This window comes from Gracilinanus agilis, chromosome 4 (genome assembly GCF_016433145.1).
Source record: "Gracilinanus agilis isolate LMUSP501 chromosome 4, AgileGrace, whole genome shotgun sequence".
In the NCBI taxonomy this organism is placed as follows: Eukaryota; Metazoa; Chordata; class Mammalia; order Didelphimorphia; family Didelphidae; genus Gracilinanus; species Gracilinanus agilis.
Window position 1 is genome coordinate 184,802,773 of NC_058133.1, and position 11,055 is coordinate 184,813,827.

Sequence of the window (11,055 nt, forward strand, 5' to 3'; positions counted from 1 at the left end):
TTTGTCTATAAAAACAAGTTAAATGAATTTAGTGTTTCCGTCTCAAAAATTTAAATTCATTTTTGGATAAGGAAATAGAAAAACGGACATATTATCCAAATGGTGATTGATAATGATGGATTTGGAGTTAAAACCTTTGGGTTTGAATCCCAATTTGACACTTGTTACTTGAGTAAGTTTTGGAAAGTCATATTCTTTATTTGTTTTAGTTCCTTCATTTTTAAAATGAGAAGATTAGACAGTAGCTCTGGCATTGCATCTGTCACTAGCTAAATGCCAGATGTTGAAGACATTTTTCCTTGCTCTGGACCTCAGTTTCCTCAACTATAAAATAGAGTATGTATGAATTTATCTTTAAATTTTCTTCCATCTCTACTATCCTATGTTTGCCCAGTGTATTTCATAAGGTCTCTTTCAGCTCTAAAATTCTATGATACTCATTGAAAAATCAATTGATTCCCCTTAATATATGCTTTTCTTGGTTTATTTTGGAACTTCTCATGCTTTTGTTCATTATATCACATCTAGAGAGTATACAAAAGAATGAACTACAAGGCATCATTCAAAACTAATATTTACAGTTTGGGAGTTCTACAACACTCCAGATATGATGATGATGATGGTTATGATGATGATGTTAATGATGATAACCAACATTTATGAACTTGTTTTATGATTCACAAAGGATTTTACCTAGGATTATAGATTGAGAACTGGTAGGAACCTGTGAGATCTCTGAATCCAATGCCTTTGTTTCATCAATAAGAAAACAGAAGTCCAGAGAGTTTAAGTAATGTACCCAGGGTCACATAACTCCATAGAGTCTGAGGTATGATTCAAACCCAATTCGTTCTGACTCCAAATTTGGCATTCTATTCACTTCATCAAGTTGCTTGCCTCTCTTTATCCCATTACAAGAACTCCATGAGACAAGTAGTGCAAATCCCATTTTAGAGTTGAGATAATTGAAGCTCAAAGAAATGAAGCAAACTCTTATTGGCCAGCTAGTAAATGGTATAAATTCATCAAACTCAAGCCTTCTTATATGCAATTGACTTTCCATTATTCCAAATAAGTTTACTAATTCATTATGACTTGAATCTTGACAAAACTTAGAAAAGAAAATATAAAATCCTCTTGTATATGTATTTCCATCAAGCTCTGTCTGCTTAAGGAAGGCTTTTCATATATATGTTTTATATGAATGGTCAGAAGTGAAACTGAAGCCACTAATGCTGCTATCTTTTAATGTTTAATAAACCCCTACAAGTGTAAGTCAAAATATAATTAATAAGGTCATCTCAGAAAGAAATCTCCAAAGATGCCTTCCAACACAAATATCCTTTTGGAAGAGTAAAGATACAGACATTCATTTAAGATTAGGAAGCTAATGGAATAAATACCCTTTGGGATAAAGGCAGAGTATTTTGGCTCCCCATCTGTTTTGATTTTGATGCATTTTAGAAAAAGAAGGGACTATGCATCAGTTTGAAACAGGGGGATAATAAATTTTAAAAAGGAGCTAAAATTTTTGTGTTCTAACTGATCCCATAGTGAGAGTGCCTTGGTAAAAGAACTTGATTAGAAATCAGAGTACTTAATTTTGAGCCCTGGCATTTTTGGTTGTTACTTCTGCATTTTCTGCATCTTTATTAAAGTCACTTCAATTTTGTGGGCCTCAGTGTCCTCACATATAAAATAAATTGACTTAGCCAGACAAACTTTGAAGTATGATTCAAACCCATCTCTCAATCCACACTGTAATTCATTCTTTTTTAACTTTTAAAATTATAAAAATATTTTTCCATATTTACATGTTATAATTTCTTTTCCTCCCCTTTTACCTCCCTGATCCTGAAGCTAACAAGCAATTTCACTGGGTTATACAAATGTTATAACTTGATATCTATTTCCATATTATTCATTTTTGCAATAGAGCAGTCTTTTGAAACTAAAACCTCATATCATGTACCCATATAAATACGTGATAAGTAATACGTTTTTCTTCTGCATTTCTACTCACACAGTTCTTTCTCTTGATGTGGATACCATTCTTTCTCATAAGTGCCTTGGGATTGTCCTGCATTGCATTGCTACTAGTAGCAAAGTCCATTATAATGGATTGTTCTACGATGTTTCACTTTCTGTGTACAATGTTCTCCTGATTCTGCTCATTTCACTCTGCATCAGTCCATGGAAGTCCTTCCAGTTCATATAGAAATCCTCCAGTTCATCATTCTTTATAGCACAATCGTATTCCATCACTATCATATACCACAATTTGTTTAGCCATTTCCCAACTGAGGGACATCCCTTCATTTTCCAATTTTTTGCCAACACAAAGAGTGAGTCTATGAATATATTTGTACAACCCTTTTTAATAATCTTTTTGGGGTACAAACCTAATTGTAATATTGCTGGATCAAAAGGCATGTAATCTTTTAAAATCCTTTGGGTATAATTCCAAATTGACTTCCAAATGGTTAGATCAATTCACAACTCCAGCAATGGTGTTGTGTTCCAACATTTATTATTTTCCTCTACTGTCATATTTACCAATTGCTTTAATTCATTCTTGAAACTAACCCTTCAATACCCAAGTCTTGTAGTTATTGGTGTAATAGAGATAAAGGAGGAATTTTAAGAAAGAGAAATAATATTCTCATGAAATTTTTATTTAATCTCAATTCACCATCAGGGTGCCAGAGTTTAGAAGTATTAAGTCAAAATGAGAACTGTCTGTGTGGTGTGCTACAAAACTAGTTACTTTTCAAAAAGAGCTATTTTCTCAACTAAAATAAATGTCTTTGATTTAGATGAAAATATCAAGGTCACTAAAACATGGTAAAACAATGTCTAATTGTATATGCTAAGATAAAGGTTCTAAACAACTATAAATTTAAAATTCCTGAAAATTTAGTTTCAGAACTTGAGACATAATTAACAGTTATTTCTTCTATATAACCAAGATTCCTTTTATTATTTAAGATGGTTTTTTTCGTAGAATCAGTTTAACATTTTTGGAAGGGGAAATTCTCACAGTTGAAGAGGGGAGTACTATTTAGTATTTCCATTCAATTATTAAAATCTTTTCCCCCATGCCATCTTTGTGTCTAGTCTACTTCAGTCAGTTATATGGCCTTATTGCTAAGTAAGACCCCAGTGGACAGTCATCCAGACATCCACAAGCAATTTAGTCATCTCCAACCTTGCATAGAGAGGTGTACATTTAGTTGTTCATCATTATCAAACATAAAACAGCTCCATTAACAATGTTTTTTATATCATCTCCTCGACATTTCTTATTTTATTTGTTCAAAGTAATATGCAATTATTTTTGTAACCAGAAAACTTCTAGAAATTTTCATTTTATGTGTATGTAATGAGAGGTTAGGGGAGCCAGAAAGGAAAATACATGAAACTTTGGAGTCACCCTTGGAGTCACTCTTTTCCCTACCCCATATCTAATCAGTTGCCAGCTTTTATCAATTTAATTCCACAACAGTATATTAGTAATGTAACAAATGGAATGGTGCCTTGCACATAGCAGGTGCTTAACAAAGTTTTGAAGGAATAAATGATTTATGGGGGAAAAATTTAAAAAATTGCACTCCTGCCTATTTGCTAGGGATTTCAAAATTTCAAGCAGGGAGAAACATGTAGCTGAGGCTTTTCTGGGCATGCTTTGAGCACTCCTGGATCACCTGGCATGGTGCCTGCTTTATTACCTACTACAGGAAAAGGGATGGCTTCATTGATTGGCTGACTGAATTTTCAGAACTGGTGAGCCATTCTTTTGGTCACAGCTCTTTCCATCATCTTTGCAGTTGCAGTCTTTTAAGTGACTTTTATATTCTATTTTCCAGTTTGGCTATCATGAACTGAATTAGTGAAGTGGAAAGGACTTGTCTTTCCCTGCTTATTATCTCTCATTTACCTCATTTACCCCAGCTTTGAGAAATTAGTCTAGTGATCTTTATTTCTGTTCTGTATTATTTATTCTCAATTTCAAGCGCTAGAGGTGAATCTCACAGGATACAGAAATTTGAGCCACAATGACCTTGGAGTTGAGATTATAGGCAGGATAATGCAGTTAGCCAGGCTGGCACAAAAATCCTGAGAAGCCAGGGTAACTAGGACATGATCCTAAGGAGGGTTTGGGGCTTGGAGTTGGTAACATACCCTGTGGAAACCAAGATAACCTATGAATCTAATCCTCTTTCCCTTCCCAGAGATGGTATGAAAAGGAAGGAGAATTATGCCTTCCATGTGTGTGTGGCAATTAGTTTTTGTGTTTGTGGTCATATTTTGTAAATTAAATATTATTGTGTAAAATCTCCTTGTGTTATATAACATTATTTTAATTTAGCTACTTAGATGTTGTATCCTTCACGTCCAGTAGGTGGAGGTTTCTTGAGAGCAAAGATTGTGGGGTTATTTCACTTTATCTACCTAGCTTCAAAATGGTGCCTTATAAATAGGAGATGATTAAAGCAGTTTGAGTGAAAGATTTATGTACTTTAAGGTAAACATTTAGCTCTTTAACTAAGCTGACAATAGACAAAATAGCAATGACTTTAAATAACTGTGGAATATTTATTTTTTAAAATGGAATTCATCTGTTTCAGGAAAATGTCGAATGGGTCTACTTTAACTCCAGAATTGTTATAATATATGGTCAATGAATTATGAAGGGTAATTATGATTATTAAATATAATACATTAATAACTTTTTAAAGATGATATAATGGAAGCAAATTCTACACTCTACCTCAAAACATCCCTCATGGACCCTATCAGACAAAATCTTTGGAACAATGTATTATTTGTCCATTGCTGTGGGGAAATTAAAGTTCTTATGGTCACTGGATTCTCCTTTCAGTTAATTGGATATGCTGTGAATAGAATCTTCCAGAGCCCACAAAACATACACACCTTTCATATAAACCAGAAGAAAAATTGGGCATACTCCTTATTTCCCACTGTCATATACAGAAATTTTATATCCTACCAAGATATAGTTAATACTTTCTTCCTTTAAATTCCATTCTATGTGGTTTTCTCTCTCTCTCTCTCTCTCTCTCTCTCTCTCTCTCTCTCTGTGTGTGTGTGTGTGTGTGTAAGTCTCCAACTGTTTTGGGCAGAAAGCAAGACTATAAACTTGTTACTGAGTTTCATAAGGAAAGAGATATAATGACATAAGAATTGCTCAATTATTACCAGAATCTGGATAGATTAATATGTGTGTTTGGGAAGAAAAATTGATATACATATGGGAGTACTTAGTAGTAGTAGTAGTACTAGTACTAGTACTAGTAGTAGTACTAGTAGTAGTACTAGTAGTAGTAGTAGTAGTAGTAGTAGTGGTGGTGGTAGTAGTAGTAGTAGTAGTAGTAGTAGTAGTAGTAGTAGTAGTAGTAGTAGTAGTAGTAGTAGTAGTAGTAGTAGAAGACAACTTCAATATATAAGCCAAGGTCCCTTCAAACACCTGGACTTCCAGTTCATCAATGCACTTAACTCTCATGATTTCTATGACCCTTGGCTATCAGTGCTTCCCTGTGGGAAGCCAATAAGAGAAACAGTCTCAAATAGATAAAAATCTGAGACTGAGACTCCTCTTTTGACTCCTTTTCTGATCCACACCTTTCCTTAATGAAAAGATTTAAGCTCCTAGCAATCCCACAGTTAAGACGTTAACATTCTCTCCTTTGGTCAGAAATACAACTGTTTTTGTTTCAAAAGTAGTTCAGACAGGCAATGTCATAAATTCCTCCAGGAGGGGCATTTTGCCCTGTAGAAAATATTCCATCACAGCTTTCTGATAAGGATGAAGTTTGACCTTAGCCTTGTTCTATTTGGAAGCTATTGAGAATCCTTTTGTTTTGATATGACATAATTTGTGTTTCTGTGCAAATGAGGAGTTTTGGGGGGGGTTCTTTTGTGTGAAATGAGTCTTGATGTACATACAATAAACTCCATGCTGCAAGAGACACAACAAGCAGCAGCAGCATCATGAGCTGACAGAAAGATGTGTCTGCTTCTTTCTTATCAATTAAACCATCATTATCGTCATCATTGTCATTATCAAATTATCTGGAGGTGATAAAAGAGATCTCGAGATTTGGCACCTGATCACAGGGCCCTTGGAATGATGGATACAGGTAAAGATTTGGCCTCCACCTTAGACAACTCCCAAATTACAACGGTTTAGTTTCTGCCCAAAAAAGTGCAAAAAACCCAGAGTTTTCAGAACTCTCCCCTTAAGGGAAGACACTAGAAGTAAAAGAATAGATTAACAGTATGGGACACAGTGAATCAAAGGAAAGAACTCTTTTTATTGAGATAACTAAGCACACCCTGAGGAAACGAGGAGTAAAAATTAGTAAAGAAAAGCTCACTAAATTTCTTGATCTTATTCAAAATTGTAGCCTATGGATTCCCTTAGAATTCTGGCAAAAAGTTGGCAATGATTTGAAAAATTATTATACCAAGCAAGGATCAGAACAAGTACCAGTAAAAATTTCATGGACTGCTGAAAAAAAAACAACTTTGTTATCTGGTCAGAATGCAGAGCATGAAATCTTTAAGATTTCAATGTTAGAATCAGAAAAGAGGAGTCTCAGATTTTTATCTATTTGAGATTGATTCTCTTATTGGCTTCCCACACTTCCCCAGGCCCAATTACTATGTATTTAATTACTTTGTGTGTGTGATGAATCTATCTATACATGTATTTAATGTCTCTCCTATTGGAATAAAGACTCCTTGAGAACAGGAATTGTTGCATTTTCCCATCTCTAGTATGTGACACAGTAACTGGTGAATAGTAGAATCTTGCTAAAAATGTTTTGATTACATTTACTCAATTTTAGCCCAATACAGAGATAGGTCATACAACTTTTTCTCACTATCACCCCAAATTTCTCTGATAGTAATCTTATTTTCTTTTTCCCTTTAAAAAAGACTGAATAAGTAATGAATAAATAAAATAATTAATTAATAAAAAAGAATTAAGCATTTATTTGTAAAATATTAACAACTATGGATACAAACACAAGACATTGTGACATGGAGAGACAACATATAAAAGAAAGTTCATCTGCAACTGCAAAAATAGACTTGTCTTTTGGATTCAGTGCTGAAATATTATAAGTATCTACTTTGACAGCATTGCCATTGATTAAAACCATATCTTTCCTGATGTTGAACCTGAGGGTGACAGTTTCATTGATATTGGAGCTAGAACTTTCTTTTCTAGGTCATCCATCAGTAACTGTCACTTCAACTCCTACAGGGACATTTGCCAGGCCACATCTTCATAAAGATTATTTCCCTGAATGATGGTCACAGGGGCTAAGGTAGAAGTTGAATTGGTGATGTGAGGAGCACAGAGTTCCTGGGGAGCTTGGGCTCTGAGTCTTGAGCTCTTTCAACCAGGAACTAAAGGAAAGTATCTATCTAACATAAACTTAATTATTATTGAATGATGACCTTTGATGCTTCCCCAATTAATTTTCTATTGCAATCCCCATATTGGCTGTCCTTAACAAACTATTTTATTCACATCTCCCACATCCTCCTTTTAAGCCTCTTATATGATCCATACTTGAATTGCCTAGTATGCAATGGATTTCTCAAACTGAAAGTCCTTTAGTGGTATCAAAATAAACATGTGAAGACCATAATTCTTTATGTCCTCTCCCTCCTTATCCCCACCACACCTTTACTGCAAAAAAAAAATAGCTCTTGCTTTTAATAATATCCCTAATTCAGATTCAAGGTCCCACTGTCCCTCTAGTCTCTCTAGTTCACAATTCTGTTGTCATCTTTGATCCTTTTTTCTTCCTCCCCTCGTCTCTATATTCAATCTATTGACACATATATTATAATATAATAATAATTTTCAACATACATTTTCCAAAATTATATGATCCAAACCATCTAATTCCCTCCTTTCACACCTTCTACTTGGTAAGCAATTTGATTTGGACCATGCATGTATTATCATGCAAAACAAACTTCAATATTGGTAATTTTGTTTTCAATTAGCATTGATTTTTCAATTAGCAATAATCACACCTCAGATAAACCTCATTGACTATGATACTGACTCTGCACAAAGCTCATGTTGGTCATTTTGTAAGAGCACATGCAGATGAAACAAAAAAATCCAAAATAAAACTATAAATATACTGATGTGAAAGACAGTATGCTTTAATTCAAATGCATCTGACTCAACAGATATTTCTCTGGAGATGTAAAGAATTCCCCATCATAAGTTTTTCAGAATTGTCCCAGATCATTGCACTGCTGAGAGCAGTCAAATTTTCATAATTGACCATAATACAATAGTGCTTTTATTGTGTACAATGATCTCTTGGTTTGACTTATTTAATTTTACTTCAGTTCATGCATATTTTTCCAGCTTTTTCTGAAATCATCTCACTCAATCATTACTTTTCACACAATAGTATTCTTTTACCAACATTTATTATAATTTGCTCAGTCATCCCCAATTGATAGACATTCCCTCAGTTTCTAATTCTTTGCCAGCATAAAAAGAACTGTTGCAAATATTTTTGCACAAAAAGATCTTTTCCCCTTTTTTTATGATCTCTTTGGGATACAGATCTATTAGTGGTATTATAGGATCAAGGGGAATGCACAATTTTATAGTTCCTTGGGCATAGTTCCAAATTGCCCTTCAAAATGATTAGATAAGTTTATAACTCCACCAGCAATGCAGTTTTGCCACATCCTTTCCAACATTTGTCACTTTTATTTTTGTCATACTCACCAATCTGATAGGCATAAGGTAGGACCTCAATGTTGTTTTATTTTCATTTCTCTAATCAAGACAAATTTAAACATTTTTATATGATTATTGATACCTTTGATTTCTTCATTGGAAAATATCTTATTCATATTCTTTTGAGCATTAGTCAATTGGGAAGTGGCTTGTATTCTTATAAATTTGGCAGTTCTCTACAGATTTGAGAGATTAGACCTTTATTAGAGAAATTGGTTATAAAATTTATCCCAGTTTATTTCCCTCTAATCTAGGTTACATTAATTTTGTTTGTACAAAAGCCTTTAAATTTAATAAAATCAAAATTATTCATTTTATATCTTTTAATGTTCTTTATCTCTTATTTTGTCAAAAATTCTTCCCATTTCCAAAGATCTGTCAGGTAAAATCTTCTATGTTCCCATAATTTACTTATGGTATCATTCTTTATATCTAAATATACCTATTTTGACCTTATCTTGGTATAGGGTGTGAGATATTGGTCTATGCCTAGCTTCTGCCAATTTCCCAGCAGTTTTTGTTAAATAGTGACTCCTTATCCCAAAAGCTGTGCTCTTTGGGTTTATCAAATACTAGGTTGCTAAGTTCATTTACCCCACCGCCATGTTATGTATCTAATCTATTCCACTGATCTATCATACTATTTCTTAGCAATCACCAGATTGTTTTGATGATTATTGCTTTATAGTACAGTTTGAAATATAGTATTACTAAGTTACCTTCCTAGTTTTTTTTATTACTTCCCTTGATATTCTTGACCTTTTGTTCTTCCAGATGAATCTTTTTTTCTACTTACATAAAATAATTATTTGGTAGCTTGATTTGGTATGGCACAGAATAAGTAAATTAATTTAGATAGATATCATCTATTTTCAAGTGCTTAGAAATATCAGTGGCCACATCATTTTGATAGTCTTCTACAGAAAGTAACTTGTCCCTTCCAAGTCACTCTTACTCACACTCCCAAAAGTTTAGAAAAGGGATTTTGACCAACATGATATGAGGTTTCTTTGGTTTCTTCTTTTTTAAGATATTTTATTTTCATGCTTACATGTAACAAAATTTTCGAGATACATTTTCTTAAATGGTAAGATCCAAATTGTCTTCCTCCTTCTAATCCCTCCACCTCTTGGAGCTGGTACAGGATTTGATCTGGGTTATACATGTAATTATTATGAAAAACATATCTCCATTTTGGTCATTATTGTAAATGCACCTTTCCAATGCCTTCTGTGTGACAGTCATTTTATGTTCTTAAAAAGCTGGAGTATTCTAGATCTAAATGTCATAGAGAAATATCAGTAAAATATATGTATTAATAATGAGTTTTTGCTATTATGAGAATATTGGTGTCAGAAAACATGTGTTGCAATTTCCTGGAATCAATTTTCCTATCGTTTTTAATGAAATAATTGAATGAATATTTCTATCATCATTCTCTCTTTCTGTCTCTGTCTCTGTCTCTTTGATTCTCTTTCTCTCTGTTTTTTTGTCTCTCTCTATCTCTGTCTGTCTCTGTCTGTCTGACTGCCCGTCTGTCTGTCTCTCTCATTATTGTGTTTCCTTAACATCTTTTTTGACTTGTACATGTGAAAAAGAATCCTAGACAAGAATAGGGCCAGAATGTCAAGCAGAAACACAGACTGTCCTTGGTGAGAGTCCTCCTCTATAACAGTCTTAATTTTAGATTTTCAATGCTGCTTGAGAGAATGTCTTCCTCACCTCCCCATCACCCAACCTACCCACTCCCATCTTTGCAGTTACTCTCTCTTTTGGGGCCCAAATCCTTAAAAAATAAATTATACTGTTAATTTTAAAAAGCTAATATTAAGCATCAATAAACCAAATGAACTTGCTTAGTAATTATTTACATTTAAATCCATTTTATTCAACACATAATAATGATAATAGCTAAAATGCATAAAATATTGTAATAACTTTTTAGGTCATTCTCTGTAAATATCCTTTATGATTCATTGTTTATCCATTCATTCCTTTTTCCCTCTTATCTGGTCACAGTTAATTCAAACTCAGTTCTTTTGGTTCTGCTTTTCTTTTTTCATATTATTTCACAAATATCTTTCTAGTTTTCTTTGGATTATTCACACTTATAGATTTTAATTGTATTATAGTAGAACATTACATTGTTGTTCCACAATATACTTAACAATTCCTTAGGTAGGTTTCAGGTATTTTGCTTTACATGATAAAAATTATAAACATATGGTAATGAGGGCATTATATAC

At 33.4% G+C, this 11,055-nt stretch overlaps 1 pseudogene; it reads right to left on the bottom strand.

The window, feature by feature from the left end:
* Positions 1–7,996: 7,996 nt before the first annotated feature.
* LOC123248055 lies at positions 7,997–8,124 on the bottom strand (annotated as a pseudogene).
* Positions 8,125–11,055: the final 2,931 nt, after the last annotated feature.